Source organism: Lissotriton helveticus, chromosome 3_1 (assembly GCF_964261635.1).
Source record: "Lissotriton helveticus chromosome 3_1, aLisHel1.1, whole genome shotgun sequence".
Taxonomy (NCBI): domain Eukaryota; kingdom Metazoa; phylum Chordata; class Amphibia; order Caudata; family Salamandridae; genus Lissotriton; species Lissotriton helveticus.
In genome coordinates, this window is record NC_136061.1 from 491,675,764 (window position 1) to 491,698,042 (window position 22,279).

Consider the following 22,279-nt stretch of genomic DNA (forward strand, 5'->3'; position numbering starts at 1 on the left):
TTGCCCCTCCCAGCGCTGCCAATGACAGTACCAACACAGCTTCCACCTTCACACTGCAACATGTGTGACAATTCAGACTAATCTAGGACCCAACAACTATGAGACTGGTTTAGGCCTCCTTTATTAGTCATTATTGGTGTACATTGAATTCATAAACAACTGTTGTTGTGCCTATCTCTAAATTGCAAATAGTGCCACCAAATGGCCGTCTTAATTGCCGGTATTGACAATTACGCACCGGAAACCACTGGCTCAGATTAAGATCAAAGACCTCGGTTGAGTGGAGACAAAGAAATGTCAGAAAGAAAAGATAGAAGTTTGGCATTAATCACGTTGGAACTATATCCCAGTCAACTTCAGAATTACTTGTAGCTGTCAGGATTCAATGGCTCGCCTTTTAGTGCTTGGTGGGACAAAATGCTCCAAACTCGCTTGTGCTAGGCTCATTTTGAGGAAAGAGAGGCTGGCTATGGTCCCAGCTTCCAGCTACCCTTAGGGAAGGGCTTCATGTGTTTGAAGAATGCACTACACGACGGAAGGGTATCAGAGTTAATTATACTGATGAGTATATGTAAATTTATCTCGAATTAACCGATTCAGTGTTTTAGCTACTATTAATCTCATAATCCTTCCTGTGCAACGATAATAGTTTCCTCTAACCATCTGCACTTACTTTTTAGTCTTGTCAGATTAACCATATGTAAAATACTGAATCGTTTAATTCCAGACAATATTACCTACCCTCTTGAATAGAATTAGCTCTAATTTCCACATAGAATATCGAGAGCTTTCAAATAATTTTGGTAGAGCCCATCACAACTTGACACTTGTTGGGATGAAGATACGCCGCCAATGAAGGATGCCACTAAGTGTGGGAGAGAGCTTTTTTAATCTTATCTTCTCAGAGGAATTATCACACACACACCACCTAAATAGAATTTCTGGTTATTTTACTCTCACTATACCTTTAGAGTGATGATCACAGGTAGTGAGAAATTATTGGCGAGTTTTCATCTCCTGTCACTCCCTCCTTCTGTTTATGTGAAACATTAAACATGTCACCTTGTCAGCACCCAGCAGTCATGTATCAGAGTGGTTATATCCATTATCTGTTTCCTCTTTCCCTGATTCAGCTATTAGCCAACATATATTGCTGTTGTGTGTAGTTAGTAGTGGATACACTGACATGTGGAAGAGTGTATCCCCCCTGCAGGGTCCAGATCCCTCCTGCAGTTGAGAAAGAAACTGAAAGCAGATCTCACAAAGCATGATCACCAGAAGCAGTAGAGGCCTACATAACACCGGCTTCTTTGTAAACAATGTTGATTCACATTCATTTGTTTTCATTTGCTGTTCAGCTCTCTATTGCTATGCTGTTGGATTTTCTCTCTGCACATACATTTAAAGGATAGATAAAGGGGTGAGTTCATACCCCAATCATAAGTGACTATAAAACGTCTTAATATTCAGACAATGTGAAAAAAATAACAGAAATTCAAATTTTAATCTGGTCAGTGTTCAAATCAACAATGCTTAAATCCATGCAATATGAAATTATGCCTACATGTGACATCACCATCACTGTGGTGCATTTTAGATTCATGGACAAACTTGGACAGTAATCTAGAAGATCAAGGTGTAATAGGAACGATATCTGCTTTCTTAATATTCCAGAAAAAGTTAAAAAAGAACAGATAAACAATTTATTAAATATTGTTGGGGGGCGGAGCTAGCTCGCGACCGAGATGGCCGCTTGAGCCGAGTGCTCTGCTGGACTGCCGCATAATACTACAATATCCTGCTGCTGCACATACCTAATTGCCCCCGGAGTCGTCTGACCGAGTGTCCCTGGCCCTCCCCGCGGCCCCCGGAGGGATTTTTCTTTGCCCGCCTGACTGCCGCGGGGGCTGAGAGCGACTACTATCCCCTCTGGCCTGCCCGCCGTGCTGAGGACCGCGGCCTGGGGTTCCCTCTCTCCCCGGTGGGGCCCGGCGGCTCGGCGCTGCTGGAGAGGCTGACCTGCCGGCGCATTTCCCCCCGGCGTTGGGACGGTGCTCCGCTCGATGCTGGGAGTGTCTCCGCCATTGCTGATTGGCGCGTGGAGGTGCGCGGTGCTGGAGTGACGAGCAGAGCGCTCCCTATATCTACAGTGGTACACGGGCGTCTCCTGATCCTACATTCAATATGGGGCGTGTCGACAGGACACAACCTAAGAATTCGTTCGAACCCAAAAAATCCAAAGTGTGGGACCCCTCTGTTGACGAGGGTCTGACGAACAGAGACCAGTCTGCGGAGGACCCGGGCCAAGACATCCGCACCCTGCTGGTAAACATGGTGGTATTACCTCTTTGGGCACCAAAATGGACGCTCTTACATACCGCATGGACCTCATGGCAGAAAGATTGGATAAGCACGCAGAGCGCCTGGACATGTCAGAGAGGAGACTGACAGAGGTGGAGGAGACCCACTCTACGCTTGACACTGAATATAGGCAGCTAGGAAGGGTCCTTCAAATCCTTCAGGATAAGACGGAAGACCTAGAGGCCCGCTCCAGGCGCTGTAACCTTCGCGTCACGGGGCTGCCGGAGAATACCCCCACTGGGAATATGGAGCTCTTTATGGAAAAACTATTGAAGTCTCTTCTGGGTGACAATTCCTTTTCGGATATGTTCGTGGTGGAGAGAGCTCATCGCTCTCTTGGTCCAAAGCCAAAACCGGGAGCTCCCCCCAGACAAATTATAGCTAAACTGCTTAACTACCAAGACCTGGACGTGGCCCTCCGTCTTGCCCAGGAAACCTCTGAGGTATGAGGGGTCCACCATCTCTCTGTTTCCGGACTTTACAGCTCGTGTTCAAGAGGCACGCCGCTTGTTCGCTCCCATGAAGGGGCAGCTCCGCGAATTAGGGGTGGACTACGCTATGCTGTACCCTGCTAAACTGAGAGTTCATCGACAAGGCTACTCATCTATCTTTACCATCCCGAAAGCGCTGCAGAGGACAATGAAGGACTGGGAAAAGGAGAGGCGTAGCCCCCCGGCTGAGCGCCTTCTTGAGGAGGCGGCCGGAGGCACATTGGATGAACAGGACTAAAACTGCCTCTGTTGCCTGTTGGCGTTGTTGTCTCTGGTCTGGATGGGTCAGAGCTCCGTTTCCATGTGTGGTTTGGGTCTATTGGTGGTGTTCCCCTCTGTTCCTATGTCTGTTTCGTTTGGGCCTTCCGGGGGGATGCGGGGGCTGGGCCTGATGGGTGGCGTTGGGGGATATTGTTCTGCCATGCACTCTACTGGGTGGTTCTTGAATTACCTGGGGGTGGGGCTGCCGGAGGGCACCTGCTTGCTGCGTGAAAGGGAGACGACCACAGGCTGTGCAATATAGTTCGATCAATGCTCGATTGTGGATGGGTCGAGGGCTTGATCTCTGTGGGATACCTGGGGGGGCGTGGCTCTGAATATCTGGGTTCCGCTTCTCCGCAGTGCAGCAGCATTAATTCCTGACCGGCGATCTGGTGGGCGCTGTCTCACTTGGCTGGTACTACCATTCCACTCCGCGAGCTACATCTGCCTCGGAGTGTATCACACCTGGGATGTGTTCTGTTCTTGGGGAGGGGGGAAGGAAGAGATGCCTTGGGGGGAGGGATGGGGTCGCGGCCTAGTTGGGGTTGGGTAGGCGTGGGTGGGTAGAGTGGGTCTTTTTGCAGGATGATGATCTGTTTCTGGTGTATGATTTTATTTGTAGGTCTTTACATGCCGTTTCAATTGCAGTTTTGTGCGATGCATGTAAATTCTTCTCTTGCAGTGGTTCTTGAGGGGTTTTGGGGGAAGGGGGGGATTGTTGATGAAGTTCATTGTTAAGCGATAATCTTATGCATTGTTTTGCCTCAGGATGGTTATGCAACACTGCTCCTAGATGCTCCAATATGTCACATCACGTTCGACCTTACATGTCTATGACTGACTCTGCTGACACACCTGACTCGTTAGTTTTAGTCACTTGGAATGTTCGTGGCCTGAATGACCACCGTAAGGTGTGCAAAATCCTTCACTATCTAAATCGGCATCATGTGGATGTAGCGCTCTTACAGGAGATGCACTTGCCCTTGGACAGCCCCATACTCCGCTACAGAGGCCTGGTGGGTAACATTCATGCATCGGGCTTCTCCTCCCATGCTAGGGGGGGTCATGACTTGGGTTAACCCGAAATCATCACTATCTCTGACTCCTTTGGGGTCGGATCGGGATGGCAGATACACACTTTCTAGAGTACTAGGGAAGGGACTGGACTTAGTTATTCTTAACATCTATGGCCCTAACTTCAATCATCCTGACTTTTACGACTCTTTGACTACGTTGATAGCGCCTTACTACCTAGATAATATCCTATGGGGGGGGGGGGGATTTCAATTTTACCAGACAGCCCTCCTTGGACAGGTCAGACGGTCCGGACAGGCGCCCTTTGGCCTCTGCGCGTGTGGTGGAGACGGCTCTTTTGAGGTTCGACATGGTGGACGTTTGGCGGCATGGGCATCCCTCGGTGGGTGGCTATACGCTCTACTCAGCACATCACAACATTCACACTAGAATTGATTACTGGTTTGCCTCCCGACACTTGCTACAGATGCTCCGCGCTTGCACGATTCTGCCATGAACCTTCTCGGACCACTCCCATGTCCTGATATCGTTGTTGTCCCCTAAAGCCCGTCCCCCTCTGTTTTCATGGCGCTTCCCACCATATTCCCTTTTAGATAGCGCGTTTAAAGAGGAACTGGCCCAGTCCATCTAAATGTTTTTTGAGACCAATGTGGGTTCGGGAGACTCCGTCCAAACTGTATGGGAGGCCTTTAAGGCATACATTAGGGGGGTCACTATCTCCAAGCACTCGGGGATGCTCAGGGCTATACGTTCTCGTTTGGCCACATTGTAGCGCAGACTGCGGGAACTTGAATCCATTTGCGGGCCCGATCGGACCCCCTCTATTGATGAGGAACTCGCTTGTACGCTGGGTGATTATCACGAGGAGGTGGATGCGGAACTTAAGCACCTCGGGAAATATGCTACGGCAAGGGTTTATGGCGAAGGTGGAAGGCCGGGTACGGTACTTTCCCAGCTTTCAAAGCGCCGCAGGGATGGCACTGCTATTCCTGTTATGCACAACTCTGAGGGGGACTCGCTGCTATCTGATACTCAGGTGGCTGAAAATGATGGTGTTGCTATTTCTAAACTCGAAGACGATATTGATGGCTGGATTAGGCTCCCGCTGTCCCTGATGGGTAGGATATCCCTGATGAAAATGATAGTACTACCACGATTCCTCTTTCTATTTCTAAATACCCCTAGTCTCCTTTCGAAACAATTCTATCACCGTCTATAATCATTGATGATCCGACTGGCCTGGGCGGTTAAACAGCCCAGAGCGGCCTGGAGGATACGGTCCTTACCATATGCGATGGGGGGGGTCTGGGTGCTCCTGACCTTGAATTGTACTACAGGGTGGCCCAGGGCTCCCATGCGTACCATTGGATTCACGGCCCTCCTTATGTCCCACACTTGCAGATAGAATCCATAGTGGCAGACCCTACTCCTCTCCCGTCTCTTCTATTCTCCCCTCAGGATAGACGCACAGGCATATTGGATTCACTCGCCTCGGTCATACACGCATGGCACAGTATACTTAACTCCTTTGCTGCTAATTTATTATATACCCCATTGGCCCGCCTGGAGTGGTGCTATTGGCTGGCACCTTGCAGGGCAGAAGTGTTATTGCGGCGCTCGGGTCGCTCAAAGTACATACCATAGGCGACCTTTTTTATGATGGGGTTGCTCGTGCTGCAGAGGACATTGTGGGTGAGGTGGAGTCGCCTTGTGCTCTGATGCAGTTCCAGCTACATAGAACAAGACACGCTCTTAGGGCGCTCCTCGGAGAGGACATGGTTGAGCCTCCGGAGGTGCTGCCCTTGTCGGTGATCGTTAAAGCGTCTTCCCCGTCCAGGCTGGTGTCCAGACTGTATCAGACGGTATTGGCGACCAGGGATTGTGCTTATTCCAAACCACTCCTCGAGTGGCAGCGGGACCTACAAACATAACTCTCGGATGACATATGGCGGTTTTGCTGTGTGAGTTCCAAAAAAATATCACTTAACGGACGCCACCGTCTGGTCCATTTTAAATACATTAATAGGGTGTATTACACCCCGGAACTGCTCCATCGTTATGGCCTTCGTAAAGGGTGCTCTCCATGACACTGGAGTCAAGCTATCCTTGCTGAAGAGGGGTGAAACCCCGAAACCGGTCCTAGGATGCTTGTTTCCAGTCCAGGGAGGACCTGGCTTGGCAGTTCGGGCTGGACTGTGCCCAAGAGGCACAGGGTCAAGACTGATTTGCATATGGCCAGGTCTAAACTGGGGTGGCATGGTGAGCAAAATAATGATGGATTTAACCCAGATCTCTTGAATGGGGGTGAATGTTTTGATTTGTTCTGCATTATGTCCAGCAATTGTGTGTCTTTTGCTTTCTCGCCCTATGTGCACCGGATATGCCCAGACCTGGGTCCCGGACTCACTGTGCCACTGTAATCAAGCTATACTGGCTGAAGAGGGGTGAAACCCTGAAACCGGTCCTAGGATGCTTGTTTCCGGTCCAGGGAGGACCTGGCTTGGCAGTTCAGGCTGGACTGTTCCCAAGAGGCACGGGGTCAAGACTGATTTGCATTTGGCCAGGTCTAAATTGAGGTGGCATGGTGAGCAAACGAATGATGGATTTAACCCAGATCTCTTGACTGGGGGTGAATGTTTTGATTTGTTCTACATTACGTCCATCAATTGTGTGTCTTTTGCTTTCTCGCCCTACGTGCGCCGGGTATGCCCAGACGTGGGTCCCGGCCTCACTGTGGCACTGGAATCAAGCTATCCTGGCTGAAGAGGAGTGAAACCCTGGAACCGGTTCTAGGATGCTGGTTTCCGGTCCAGGGAGGACCTGGCTTGGCAGTTCGTGCTGGACTGTTCCCAACAGGCACAGGGTCAAGACTGATTTGCATATGGCCAGGTCTAAACTGGGGTGGCATAGTGAGCAAAAGAATGATGGATTTAACCCAGATCTCTTGACTGGGGGTGAATGTTTTCCTTTGTTCGGCATTCCATCTATCAATTGTATGTCTTTTGCTTTCTCGCCCTAAGTGCGCTGGGTATGCCCAGACGTGGGTCCCTGGCTCACTGTGCCACTGGAATCATGCTATCCTGGCTGAAGAGGGGTGAAACCCCGTAACCGGTCCTAGGATGCTTGTTTTCGGTCTACTGCGGACCTGGCTTGGCAGTTCGTGCTGGACTGTTCCCAAGAGGCACAGGGTCAAGACTGATTTACATATGGCCAGGTCTAAACTGGGGAAGCATGGTGAGCAAATAAATGATGGATTTAACCCAGATCTCTTGACTGGGGGTGAATGTTTTGATTTGTTCTGCATTGACATGATACACATTAATCCTAGACAATCAGGATCCTTCCATCACTTCCATACTGACTGGTACACTTATTGGTAGTGTTGGAGGGATTTTGTACTGATGACTTTCATCATCCAGTTATTTCTTTTACTTTGCTTATGATATGAACTATCTGTGTTTTAGCTGGAACAGTTTTGAAACCAGGAGAGTCAACCACATATCATTTTAGTCCTCCTCTGTCAAGGGGAGAGTTGTGTTTCAAGGAGAGCATCCTTCCTTTTTCTCCAAGATATGGTGATTTCCATTATAATGGATGCTCTGTTTAACACACACAGTTCCACAATAAAAAGAATGTTAATTCTTAAGCAGCATATTGTATCTCAGCAGAAGAGTCTAGTTCCGCTCTTGCCCTTCATTGAGCTTAACAACATTGGTCCTGGGATAAGGGGGTTATCAACTTTGTCTAGATCTCAAAATCTTCTTAACAGTAGCCTTACTGAAGGCTTACGCCTGCAGAAGGTGATAGGTGATGTAGGGCACAGCTTAAAGCAGTTAAGGAGTGCAATGCTCCGATGTTGGGCATATTGGACCATAATATCTTATTACTAAACATAATAGTGGAAACGTGAGGAATAGTTTTCTTATCAGTAAGGAATAGTCTTCCTATGAGATTAAAAGTTGCTCAACCTGTCAGGGGAAGTTTATGGTTAGAGTCTTAAGTAACAATGTATGCTTAACAGTGGTTAAAAACTGAGTTGGGGGAGAAGTTAGAAGTCTATAGTTAGGTAAGACTCTTTGATTGAGTTGGGTCAGGAAGACTGATTAAGGCAGAGTTTGTGCCACTTATACAAACTTGCTATCTGACAAAGTACTTTTATAGGATAATATTTTTTCTGTATTTATTCTTAGAACATTGAGTACACCAAAGATACATTGAAAGTAAAATCCAAACGGCCACAGGGTTGAAAATAGAAAACCAAAAAGATTACATAGGCTAGGCACTATAGAGAATATCTAAAGAATAAATACACAAAAAAATCAACAAATATTATCACAGAGGTGCCTTATTGTAATCTGAAAACTACCAATGACACAAACATCTCTCCCCAAATATCCTGTTAACATCCAGTAGATAAAGAAGACAGGAAGAAAAAATGTAAAAGCTCATATACCTTCTTTTATTTCTGAAATAAAGTCTCCTTTTGACTTGAGTGAAAGATCTTTTTATTCATTTAATATGAATTGGAACACATTAATGTCTTTGCTAAAGGAAAACATTTTGGCATTACAAATGCAAGAAAGGTCTTGCAGGAAGAGTTGTATTTGGCTAGAGAGCCAATGACTTTGGACTGGGTATTGTGATCGTACATACGGCTGATAATGTTATGAAAGTTCACATGGCCTAGAAGTACTTATGGGGACATCATTGAAAGGAATTTGGATGATGCCATGGGTTTGAGTGAAAAAAACAGACAGACTGCTTGTTCAAGAAAATGGCTGCCTTCAGAGTTGCAGTTAAATATTTTGAAGGTGATGCTATTTTAGTAGGAGTAAGTCAATTTATTGTGTATAGTTAATTAAAAACCTTTACAATTATTATACAAGAAAATATTCGAACTGGCGTTTTAAAAAGAAATTTAAAAAAGTACATAGGCAATCTATACAATCATATATGTTTTTTTTTTAAACAAATTGACATTGTCTGAGTTCTGAACTATTATTTACACCTCAGTCCTTTGGTTTTGGGCTGTTGATCTCGTTCCCTGTTTTTTCGGTTTTCTGCATTAAAAGGCTAACTTTCTGCAAAAATCTGGTAGCCCTGCATGCTACGTGCAACAGTTGACTATTCAGTGCTAACATGGCTGCTGGCCGACATGATCTAATTTGAAATGTGCGAAATGCGTGTAATAGATAGAAACGTCTCAGGTTATTCAGAGATGGGCAAATACACAGTAAATGAATAAGAGTTTCTTCCGCTTGGTCACAAAGTCTGCAGAGTGATGTTGGCCATGTTTGTTTCCATGCAGGAATCTGATCTTTTGAGATGAATGTCCCCATCCGAGTTCGTAGTAGCAGTTGTTGTGTAGTTGTTGTAATGTGATTGACTAAGTATGGTTGTGGGGAACATCTCTCGTACGAAGCCAGTACCATCCAGCCGTGTTTTTTCTATGCTAATGCGGCTTTATCTTCGATCCAGGCTTTTTGTTTTGCCGCACTGTTGGCTATTTGTTTAAAAGCTGCGAAGGTGTAATTGGTGTTCCATGCCTCCTGCATTTTGAGGTTTGTCAATGCTTATTCGAGGACTGTTTTCCAGGCATTTTTTGCTTTTGTTTGATTCTTTATTTCGATCCAAAAGAGACCCATCAACGAATCCTCTTGTGCTGCTTTTAATTTCCAGCACATTTTTAATATGGCAGCTTGTCTTACTGAATGCTGGTTTGATAACCCAAATTCCAGACGTACTTGTACTTGTGATACAAACTTAGGAATCTGATAGATGTGTTTGAATAACTCTGATTGTTGTAGATTCAGGAAGTTTGCGTCATGGCCTCTAAATAAATCTGAACCGTATGTGAGGGTTGGGAGAAACTTGGCTGCGATTACTTTTAACAAGTATAAGTTGGATGGGTACTTCAGTTTTATTTTTAGTAAATTTAGAGCGAACCGTAGTTTGTTGGCTTGGGCTTTTTTGTGCAGTAAGTGGTCTTTTAGTGTCCACCTTGAGTCTACCACTACTCCTAGGTACTTGTATGTGAGACATTGCTCTATGTTGTTACCTGCTACGTGCCATTTGAATTTTTGCTGCCCTGTCCGTGATGAAAAACAGATGAACTTCGTTTTTTTATAATTGAATAGCAAACCATGCGCCCTGATGTATTCGTGCAACCTTGTGATGGAGCGTTGTAGGCCCATGGGTGTCTGGCTGCAAAGTACGATGTCATCTGCATACTGCATGCTACTTATTTTATGATGTGCTAGCTTTGGGGGGTCAATTAGAATTTCCGAAATCCTCTTATCGAGATCTGCAGTGAAAATATTAAAAAGAGTGGGGGCCAATACGCATCCCTGCTTTAGGCTAATGTGGGTACGGATTTTTGCTGTTGTTCTTTCACCATTCCCTAATTTTATCTTAACCCAGGTTGATGTGCATAGATTGATAATGGCCCGTAGTAACTTCGATGGAATACCCCAATTTGCCATCTTTTGCCATAGGATCTCCCTTGGTACGGTGTTGAACGCTGCTTTTAAATTGACAAAACAGGTGTACAGTTTTGTTGATTTATCCTTTGCTCTTTCGACATTTTAACTAATGCAGATGTTACTCAGGTTCATAAGCAGTATTGTTTCTTTGTATATTAATGACTAGTCTTTGGGAGACGAGATGGACTCTTTTCTGGAACTCATAGCATTCACAAGTGTTGATGTTGAGAGAATTATTTTCCTGGATTGCTTCTGTGTCCTTGAAAGAAGTCATGTATACTGTTGATTATTTAATGCTTGGGAATGCATTTGGTCTTGAGAGTTTTCCAACCAGAGTTTTCCTGTACCATAAATCTACTCTGCCTTCCATTGTAGCTAAAATATTCAGCCTGTCTGTGCCTGTCTCCCCGCCATCCTAATCGGCCCCTTAATACTTCTGAGTCCAGCATTGGTGAAAGTGTACGATGGGGAAGCGGATGCTGCAAGGGGATAAGAGTGTAGCCCCATGAAAAATACACAACTCCACTCTAGATTCCTTTCTGACACAAGCTGTGGGTGTTTTGGAAAATACATTTCACTGGTTGAACTGAAGCTTTCTGTGGACTTGAGCGATCTTGCCCAGAATCGACGTGACTTGATCAGTATCTCTGAGGGAAACAGCTGATGGAAGAAATGGAATAGTAGCAGTCCAGTGTAGTACGCTGGGCCAGGCCGCAACTAGTGTGGAATGTGTGTCCCCCTGCCTTGATACCCTGACTGTTCCCGATTCTCTAGTCCCCAGTAATAATGGTCCCACTACCAAGAAGACCAAAAAGGACAAGCAATCATCTATAAACAAAGCTTCTAAAAACAGTAGGACTGGTGCCAGCTTCTGTTAATAGATGCTTTCTTCTAGTGGGGCACTGTGTCGTCGAGCAGCCCGGTGCAGGAGTGGACCCTGGTAGTGCTGATATCACTTCGTCCCAGGCTGGGAATTTTGTTTTTCCAGCAGGCTCTGTCGTCAGGCCTCCTCCCAATCTTTGACAGGCATGGCAAAACTTTCTGATATTTGTGATAAGATGAGTGATCATCGACTTTCAAGTAGTGTTCAGACACAGATGGTTACTAGGCCCCAAGTTATGTCCTCAAATTTTGGTATGGTATGGCAAAGAAGATACAAGCGCAGCCCTGCTCTAAGGACATACCTGTCCAATGCTCCCCTAGAGCAAGCATCAAAGACCAACCTAAAGTAACTCAGCGGCCAGACTCTTCAAGGGGAAACATGCAATCATGTGAAATCCGACCCTCTAAGTATAATTTAAAATGACCCCCAGCCTGTTGCCCATTTGTGGCCATATTGACAGATGTTCCTCACTTGAATACTGACAAAGATGACACACATTTGAACTAAAGAATAAATTCTTTTATTGGCTATCTCTCAACACGAATTTTATGCCCCATGAACATAGGGACATTCTTTTTGTAAGAAGGGTTGGCCCAACAGCTAAAACTAAGAGTGGTGCTAGTGTTGCAATCAATTGTAGATATCGTAGGTTGGAAGAGAGATTAATCTACTGTGGCAATAGAGTTATTACTGGTGTGAGGATTGTTTCACTAGGCTTTTTCTATCCTCACCTCCTCCTCCTACGTTCAAGAAATAATATAGGGGGGAGAAGTGATTGTGGTCAAGTTGCTGATACAAATTGATTTATTTTGCCTGTTCAAAATAGATCCCAGCTTCTCTCCAGTCTTGATAGTAAAGACTGACACCCTGGGAGGTATTGTTGTAGTTCAGTGTCAGTTACATACACTAGTATGAAAGATGGGTACAGAGAGGAAAGGATGATTGATGAGGCACCTATAAGGTTATCTGTACCTGAACCTACAAAATTCTCTCTGAACCTGAAAGCCTCAGACAGTTTACCTTCCCCTCTTATAACTCAGAGTAGGCCCACCCTGACACTAGTAATCTTGAACATCAAGGTCTTATATTAAATAATAATGTTTTGGAAACTGGTATTTTTTTTTACAGAGTTTTATATAGCGCGAACTTGACCCAAAAGTATCGGGTATCAGAGCGCTTTACATAGCACCAGTTTTGTTACACGAGGACACATTCATATTGTTTTTGTTAGGCACGGGGAGATTAAGTGATTTTCCCAGAATCACAGGATGTTCAACGTCGTTGCCGAGACTCAAACCCAGTTCCCCAGATTGGAGGTCGACCGCCCTAGCCGTTTGGCCAACTCCTCTCCCCCAAATGAATATGAAACTACCATTCATCTACTGTGAAATGTGAAGGGATCAAAGGGAAAATAATAGACCCAGACTCTGGATCATTCATAGATTAGCATGATGTTATTATATTACAAGAAACTTGGTCTCTGAATAAGCATTTCAGGCTGGGAATCTCAAATTATAGCATTGTCTTCAAGGGTGGGGGGCGCCCATCTGGGGGACTCTTGATTTGGGTAAAGAATACTCTTGATCTAGTCATCAAAAGGCAGAATGCTGTCTGTAATTATATCTTTGAGGGATAGGAAGGGATCTTGGGTAAATGTCTACAGTTGCACCATACAGCATATCAAAGAAGAGCAGGTGGGAGAGCCTTCTCCTACATCTAAACCAAGACCAGGAACGAGCTCCCTGTAAACATCAGATGCTCCCCGACCCTGCACACGTTCAGGAAGGACCTCAAGACCTGGCTCTTCTCCTGATCAGGTGCTGCTCCCCCCACCCCAGTGCCTTGAGACCCTCACCGGCGAGTAGCGCACTTTACAAACCCCTGATTGATTGAATAAATCCCCAACAATTGTGAAGCTTGCCCATCATCTGGTTAATAGAACAGAAAAATACCCTCTTATAATAGCAGGTGATTTTATTACTACCTATTACTTTATTACTACCTATGAACCACTTAAGGGTTTATCATCTGTCTATGACTTCAGGGTGAGGTTAGAAGAATCGCAGTGCTGGATGGAGAACCCTTGCTGACCTGGTCAATAGCAGTTATACAACTACTGTCCCTTACATAGAACTACAGTATGCGTGCATGTAATGGAAGGTTTCCAATTTGACAAAGTGTGGCCCTACATTTGCCAGGAGAACCAAAACAAGCATAATTGATTATGTTTTTCTAGATCTTGACCTCTGGCACTTTACAGGGGATTTTAAGAGGCAGCTCCTGTGATCCACCCTGGTCAAAATGGGCATTGGCCATGACCTGTTGGATGTACTCATAAGATTTAAAAACACTTCTACTGCCCAAATCGGAAGGGAAATGTAAGGAAATCTGATAAGCGCATACCAGTGCAAAGAGGAGTACGGCAAGGGTGTGCCTTGCACCTGCACTCTTCTCGTTATGTATAAATAGTATAGTTGAAATGTTGAGTGAGGGTGTCCATGATTGCCCAAGGTTAGCTTGCTCCTGGATACCAGCTCTGCTTTTTGCAGATCATGCTCTTTTGTTGACATGGATACCGCAGAGTTTTCAAAATGTATTAAATAAGTCTTCCGAATTCTGTGAAGTCCGAGGTCTTGACATCAACATTAGAAAAACCAAGATTATGATCTTTAACCAGCATAGAGTTTGTAGAGCAAATTTTTCTATGAAAGGTGTACCACTGCAATTGGTTGATCGATTTGACTACCTTGGGATCAGAATTGATTAATGTAGAACCTGGAATTTTCACATCAAAAAAACGAATTGGTGTTGGTGCACTCAGCCTCTGCAATCATCAAGAAGGTTAGGGTAACAACTCCCAAATCTATCGCTCCTGCAGTGGAGGCTGCAGCTTTATACAGGCATAAAGTATGGGAGGCTTCCAATGTTAGCAGCTTGGTCCCAAAGGGAAATAATTTCATAAGATCTCTTTTTTCCTTGCCCCAGAGTACTCCTGTATTACCTCTATCTTTTAACCTTGGTCTAAGAAGAGTGGGTGACCTGACGATGTTGAGACCGGGTTAGGCTGTGGACTACCAAAGTGCTCTCACATTATAGATTGGCAGGGAAGAAGTACTAGCTCTGAGTAAAGTTCACTCATTTCTTTGGTTCAAGTTTGTAAAGTATCATCTTGCAGATCTTGGCCTGGGAGATTATTGAAATAATCCCACAAAAATGTTTGAACTAGTGGCCAGATGTACGACCCTGACATTTTACAACTCCCAAAATGCAATGTACAACAGTGTCACAGACACTGTTCGCGATTGACTGAGTTATCGTCTCTGGGTGAAAAGTGTAGTCAATAAGGCAAGTTCTTTAAGGGGATGACCAAAAAGAAAAAAGAGCTGATGTGCTTTTAAACTTTCCCCAAACTTTCCAAAAACTTTAAGGGTGTAGCCTGGCTCTGGTAATGTAGCAAATTAAGTAAAACGAAGCCAAGATTGAACTAACTTGCAAGATATCATTTTGTCAAGTTGTAAAAAAAGGTGTTATTAATTAGGAAGTTTGCGAGTTCTTCCCAAGTAATAAATCCTTAACACACAGAGTCTCAATAAATAAACCGGAACTCAAACCCTGGCAGCTATGGCACAGAGCAGAGAGGCTTAACTTATGGAAATGTGCTAAATATTTAGCTATGTGAAAACAAATAAAGTCAAACCACAATAGAAATCCCATAACCAATATCTAAAAATCAAGAATAATTAAATTTAGAAAATGGACACAAGCAAGATTAAAATCCAATAAGGGACATGGAGATAAGATTTTTTTTTAATGGTTTTTATTGAATAAAACAGTGGCAGTTATGACAATAATCATACATTAATGTTACTTTCAATCGGCAAAACTTAGCAGTCGAACAATTCTCAAGACATTAGTCATACATTACAGTTCTCAACTGACTGTACAGGTCCATTTATGCATTGCATCGCTAGAGTTCTCCATCTTCGTCGTCTGAACTATCAATGTCGTCCTCCGGCAGCAATTCGCATATATCTCCCCTGAAAGTATTCCAAGGTGCCCAGATTTTATTCCATTTACGCGGGCTTCCCCTGGCCGCATATACTGTACGCTCTGTTACCATAATGAGGTCCATATTCCTACACCACAACTCTAGCATGGGGGGGGGTCTGTTGCGCCCCATCTCTGCGCTATGTCTCTTTTTGCAATCATGAGGCCGAGTGTTCCCCAGGTTTGACCATGGCGAGTAAGATCAGTTGGTTCCCATATATTCAGAATACATTTTCGTGGTTCAGGCAGGAGGGAAACCTCTAGTGTCTGTGAAATAGTGCGCAGGACCTGTCGCCAGTATTCTATTATAGCTGGACATTCCCACAGTGTATGAAAAAGTGTGCCTTTCTCCCCACACCCCCTAAGGCAGAAGGGATGCGACGCCCGTTGCATCTTGTGTAAAGTGGTTCTGGTATAGTACACACGATGTAATATTTTAAGTTGCACCAGTCGGAACTTGGCAGATATGCCCACCTCCCTAGGGGATGCCAGGGCCGCCAACCAATCTGTATCATCCATATCTCCTACTTCTTCCACCCACTTATTCCGTAGTCTAAGTTTAGGATCGGGCAAGTTATTAAGTAGTTTTCGGTACGTTAGGGACGTTGCGCGTTGTTGCATGAAATCTGTGAGTAGACGGTCCTCCAATGGCGAGGCATCTGGGATGTCAGTGTCAGCTGGGAGTGCCGTTAGCAAAGCATGTCTAATTTGTACGTATCTGTATGTTTCAGTCGGACTCAAGTCATATTGTTGTTGGAGTTGAGCAAAGGGAATCACTGTCCCCTCATCCCACAAGTCTCACACCGTGGAGATTCCAATATTGTCCCATTGTGTAAAGCCTTTGCTGTTTCTCAATTGTCCTAATGCCTTGGTGTCCCAGAGCGGGGTGAGTTTAGTGATCGTCCCTTTCCACCCCAATTTTGCCTGTGCTGCATACCACAGCGCAACTGTGTGTTTTGTGGGCCCTATTAGTTTTGCGGCCAGACTTCTGTTATATAGCACCGCCAGCATGTTGTTTGTGCCCAACTGCAACCTGTCGGCCCTGTATGCTGGATCATCTTGGGGTGCGTGAATCCAGTGATTGATGGTTTTGAGTTGCGCCGCCCAGTAGTACAACTGTAGGTTCGGCAATGCGATCCCACCGTCATACCAGCTCCTATTCAGTTTAAGTTGTGCTATACATGCCGGTAGGTTGCCCCACAGAAGGGTGGAAACCTGTGCTGCGATTTGTGTAAAATATCGTGGCGGTATCGGGTAGGGTGTGTTGTCAAGGGCATAGAGAAATCTCGGCAGGGCCATCATTTTGTACAGTGGTGCTCTCCCCAGAAGCGTTAGGAGCAAGGACGCCCAGTGTTTGACATCGCGTTTCAGCCGTACTAAAGGGGGTGCCAGGTTTTTGCTAAAGAATTCTGTCGCATCCCTGGTGATGTGTATACCTAAATACTTAAAGGAGTCTCCTGCTATTACGATTGGGCAGTCGGTGGGGAGTGACGGGTCTGGACCTTTCAAAATGTACAGAACTGATTTGGACCAGTTTATCGTGTATCTGATGTTTTCCCGTGTGTATTGCAAATCTCAAGGAGCTCTGGTATACTATGGTTGGGGTCCGTAAGATATAGCAGCATGTCATCGGCGTAGAGTGAGATGCGATCTTCCCACCCTTCCGTCCAGCTAATGCCTTGTAGCAACAGGGTCGTCCTAAGTAAGGTCGCCAGCGGTTCCAGCGCCAACGCGAACAATAATGGCGACAGCGGACAGCCCTGGCGTGTCCCCCTTCCCAGTTGTACAGTATGTAATATGTGACCGTTGCCTGTCACCTGAGCCACCGGTTCCGTGTATAGGAGCCGTATCCAGGCCTGAAATTTAGGGCCAAAGCCCATACGACACAGGACTGCAAAGAGGTACTGCCATTCTACCATGTCGAATGCCATTTTCGCATCCAGCGACATTATTACTGTCGGTTCTGACAGCGACGGAGCCCGTGCCAATACTCCGTGAACACGCCTGAGGCTAAGAGCAGTGTTTCTGTGTGGCATGAAACCCGATTGGTCTGGGTGGATCAACTGAGGGAGGTGGGACATAAGTCTGTTTGCTAAGACTTTTGCTAAGATTTTGGCTTCCGCATTTAGTAATGATATCGGGCGATAAGAAGCACAGTCTGTTGGGGGTTTACCTGGCTTAGGGATTGCCATGATTGTCGCTGTACGTTGATCCAGTGGGAGTATAGCAGTCGTTAAACTGTCATTATACATTGCCAATAGCGGTGTGCTTATCGTTTCGGACATGAGCTTGTACCATTCTATGGGGATCCCGTTGGGGCCCAGTGCTTTCCCCGATTGTACCGCTCCTATGGCCGTCTGTAGTTCATCAGTCGTGAGGTCTGCCACTAGTTCCGCGACCGCTTCGGGTGAGAGGGTACGCGTTTCTATGTGGCTAAGTGAGTCGGCGCTTCTGATTCTAATACTTCCCGGTCTGAAGTGTAGACTTCCTTGAAGTGTTCCGCCAGTGTGCGTACTATCTCCTCGGGATGTGTTTGCAATGTGCCTTCCTTTGAGTACAACTGTTGTATCCCCCTGGGCCCTCCCCCTATTTTATCCAACCATGCCAACATTTTCCCTGCTTTATCTCCCACGTCATAAACTTTGTGCATCGTTGTAGTGATGTAGTCTATGGTTCGGCGCATCGTTGTAGTGATGTCGTCTATGGTTCGGTGTTTCATGTGGTCCCTGTAACTGTAAGTCGTGTGCCGTGCTTAAGGAGGGATCTGCCATGTGTGCAATGTTCGCCTTGTGCAAGGCGAGCTCTAATTCTGCCAGTACTTTTTGTTGTGAGCGTTTATGCCCCGTGATGGAGACTATGGCCTGCCCTCTGTGGACCGTCTTGTAAGCTTCCCAAAGTATTAATGGTGATTCTACGGAGGTGGTATTTTCTTCAAAGAAATGTTTAGTAGTTTTTTTGAGTTCTTTTCTGATGCTGGGGATTTTAAGATAATTAGGGTAAATTGGATATATTCTCTTGCGATATTTCTCCCTGCAGGAGAGAGTCAATAGCACCGGGGAGTGGTCTGAGATGCCCCTAGGTCTAATTTCCACGTCTTCTACATTCTGTATTCTCGATCCTTCCATCAGAAAGTAGTCTATTCGCGATAGACTATTATGTACTGTGGAGTGGTATGTGTATTGGTTTGCTGCTGGGTGCGTGTGTCGCCAGGCGTCTACTAGTCCCATTGCCTCTATGAATCCCTGGAACCGGGAGGGTCCCAATGTTTGCGGCTGCACCGGAAACCTATCTACTGTCGTGTCTATGGTTGTGTTGAAGTCACCCCCTATAATGAGGTCCCCTTCTGGTAGGGTTAAGATAAATTCTCCTAGTGCCGGCAATGCCACCGATAGGAGCGCCGGAGGCACATATATTGACACTATGTTCAGAAGTTTGCCCTCCCATTGGCCTTGGATTGCTGCGAAGCGCCCCTGGTCATCTATCTTAGTCTGCAGCAGTATAAATGATGAGTTTTTTTTTTATCAGGATACCTGTTCCCCTCGAGCCCGAAATGAACGCAGCGTGTGCCGCCATCTTGTACCCTCTTCTGTCTAGCGCTTGGCATGCCCTCCCGGTGAGATGTCTTTCTTGCAGCAGGACTACTGTTGGGCTATGTCTTTTCAAGGCCTGCAGTAGAGATATGATTTTTTTAAAGCGTTTTTAAGTTAAAAAGCACCAAGAATCAGCATAGTATTTGTGGTTGTGGTAGACCAGGTCCTAGATGCAAATTGAGGACGACCACAAAGAACCCTAGTACTTTGACCCAGTCATAAAGTTTACCTTCTGATTTATTGTTTTTTTATGCAAGTTGAAATCCTCCAGCGTGGCAAGGTTGAAGTCTTCATCTGGCGAAGACTTCACAAAGTCAGACAGCCATTGGATGAGGTCCAGCTGAAAAAGTTAGTTTTGTTGCAGAAACTCAGTCTGGGAAAATTCATATTTTGCACCTGCTAAAGTCCTTTTGCCAACTGGATACTTTTTTACGCCTTCACTTGGTCAAAGTTTCTTCTCGTGGACTTAGTATCTTTTTTGAGCATGAAAACCTCCAACGGACCCAGCCTGGAGGCCATAGCTGTGCAGGGTGGACCGAAGCAGAATACCTCAGCCATGAGGGTCCGCTGAAGTCTTCTTTTGGGTGCCAAAATGCTCTGAGCAGACCCATAATATTATACTTCCAGCCGAGTTTGCACCTGAGGTATATAGCTTTGGGTGGTTAGTGCCAGACCTCCGAAGTTCATAGATTTTTCCAACTTTTCTTCTTTTTGGTACCTTTCCTGTTGCTCACTTCTGAGGTTCACTGGACCTAATGGATAGCACTTACAGCTCAAAAAACACTGCAACAGAGGCCTGCAGCACAGTCTAGTCAGAGTCCTCTTGCCACTGGTCAGTTGGTCACTCCAGGAAAATTCCTCTAGCAGCGTTTAGTGTCTCTGTAGCCTGGGTACAAATTATATAAGTTTCAGTCCTGCAGGTCTTCCCACAGGTAATAGACAGCAGGTCCAACAGGTAATAGACAGCAGGTCCAGTAGTCTTCTGTCCATCCACAGGTCCAGATGTGTTCTGAGGAGGTTAGGGTAAAGTCCTCCTATTGTACAGTAAATTGGTCAGTGGGTGGGGATTACTCTGGACACTCCTTGACCAATATGTAAAACGTTCCTGAGGGCTAACCTCCCACTTTTTCAGCACATCTTGCTTGCCTTACTGCAAACAACTATACATGCAACAGTGCACCATTACCAGTGAAATCCAATATGGCAGAACCTTTCTGCACCTGGAGGAGGCTGATGGCACTCCTAGGTGTGTGTCCATGGTAATTAGCAGTCCCCTACCTATCCACACCAAGTTTCAATTTGCCCCACTGTGAATAGAGTCAGGATGGCTCCAGTGGCTCCTGCGATGAAAAGCCCCTCTTTCCCTGGTGTCACTTATCACTTAACTATGATTGGGAATTCCTCGCTGTGGTCCCATTCAAGTTGATAATGTTTCAGGACCCTCCCAAAGGGTCTTTCCTGAGATGCAGTGTGCAGCATACGTTACTCCCAGGGCATTCTGCTAAAAGGCACTAGCTATAGCCCTTCTATCGGAGCAGTTTCTCACCTACTCAGGGTGAAGCACTGGCCGGGAGTACAGCTCGTTTTCCACTTCCCTGCTGACATCAGATCTGGAACATTCGATTTCCGTTGTCAGCAGCGATGTGGAAGACGACACGGCCTGTTTTACTTTGAATATCTCTTGGACTCGAGGGAGTTCATGAAGCCCGAATAAACGACTAATTGGCCCATATCGTTGAATTATATTACTGGACACACGACTTCTGTTAATGCAGAGTCGAGGTCCATACGGAGAGCGTGACTCAATCGTTTGATAAAGGAAGATTTGAAATTCAAACTTTCGCCTTTTTTCTGGTTTATGTTGAACACCGCTCCAAAACCTATTCTGAGATACTAGTCTAGCCCTGGTGAAGCCCTCTTTAGGGTGAAACGTGTTGGCTACACTTGTATTGGATTAAGAATATTAAAGAAGCCCTTTCTCTTTTATGATTTTTTTTGTTGCCTCTCTGTTTTAGCCATTGCATATTATATTGTGTGGTCTATGAGCAGCGGACTATGGAGGTGGGCAACATCATGTAAAAAAATGTTCCTTTCTATACTTGAGTGACTAATTAGGCTGTGCTGCCTCGAATCCCCTTGGCTGCTTGTTGAGAGTATAGTGTAGTTACAGTAGGAACATGCCAACCATAAATCTTTACATGTTCCACTCTTAAATACTCTTAAATACTAGGCACCCTACCTTGTTGGACACAAGATCTGCTTAGAGACTACTTACTGAAGCCATGGTTTACTTGTCAGCCTGTTCAATAAGTATACCACATTCTGCGGTCCACAAGTTGCTTTAACTTCTATGCTGTTGGTGTATTTCATGCTACATATACTATAACTTTACTATGAAGTTTAATATGCCAATTAGTAGCAGCAAATTGTCATGTTTTAAGGATAAGAGCACATAACCTAGAGACTGGACAGCAGTGCCACAGTGTGCTGTGTTCAAAGATCACAAGCATCAGTCTACAAAAATGGGTGAGACCATGCACAAAGAGGCACTTTTTCACAGAAGATGTTGGTAGTGATAGATCAGCCTTTTTAGTGTTAAAAAAAAATAATTGGAGGAAAAAACTAAATGAGAATCGATGAAGGTGTGAATGTCCACCTCTAAGACAGATTGTAAAGAACATATTGTGAAGGGTTGTAGTGTGGTGTTATTAATGGGGTGTCTAGTTGGGAAAGGTAGGCACCCTGTCCAAATAGGGAGCACCACTCAAGCTAGATGCACACAAAAAGATAATATGTACTCATCCTCTAGTGGCTTGACATAGAGCTTGCAGGCTTATCTAAAGAGGCAATGTGTAAAGTATTTGTGCAACGCACACACAGTAATACAATGAATACATCACAAAATACTTCACACAGGTTTAGAGAAATAGAGAATAATTGTATAAATCAAGACCAAAATGACAAAAATCTAAAGTTTTAGAGAAATAGAGAATAATTTTATAAATCAAGACCAAAATGACAAAAATCCAATAAGTAGAATTTTTAAAGAATAAAAAGAGTTCTAGGGGCATATGTAGGTAATTCACATTTTGCAATTCTCAAATAGCGATTTTTAAGGAATCGCTATTT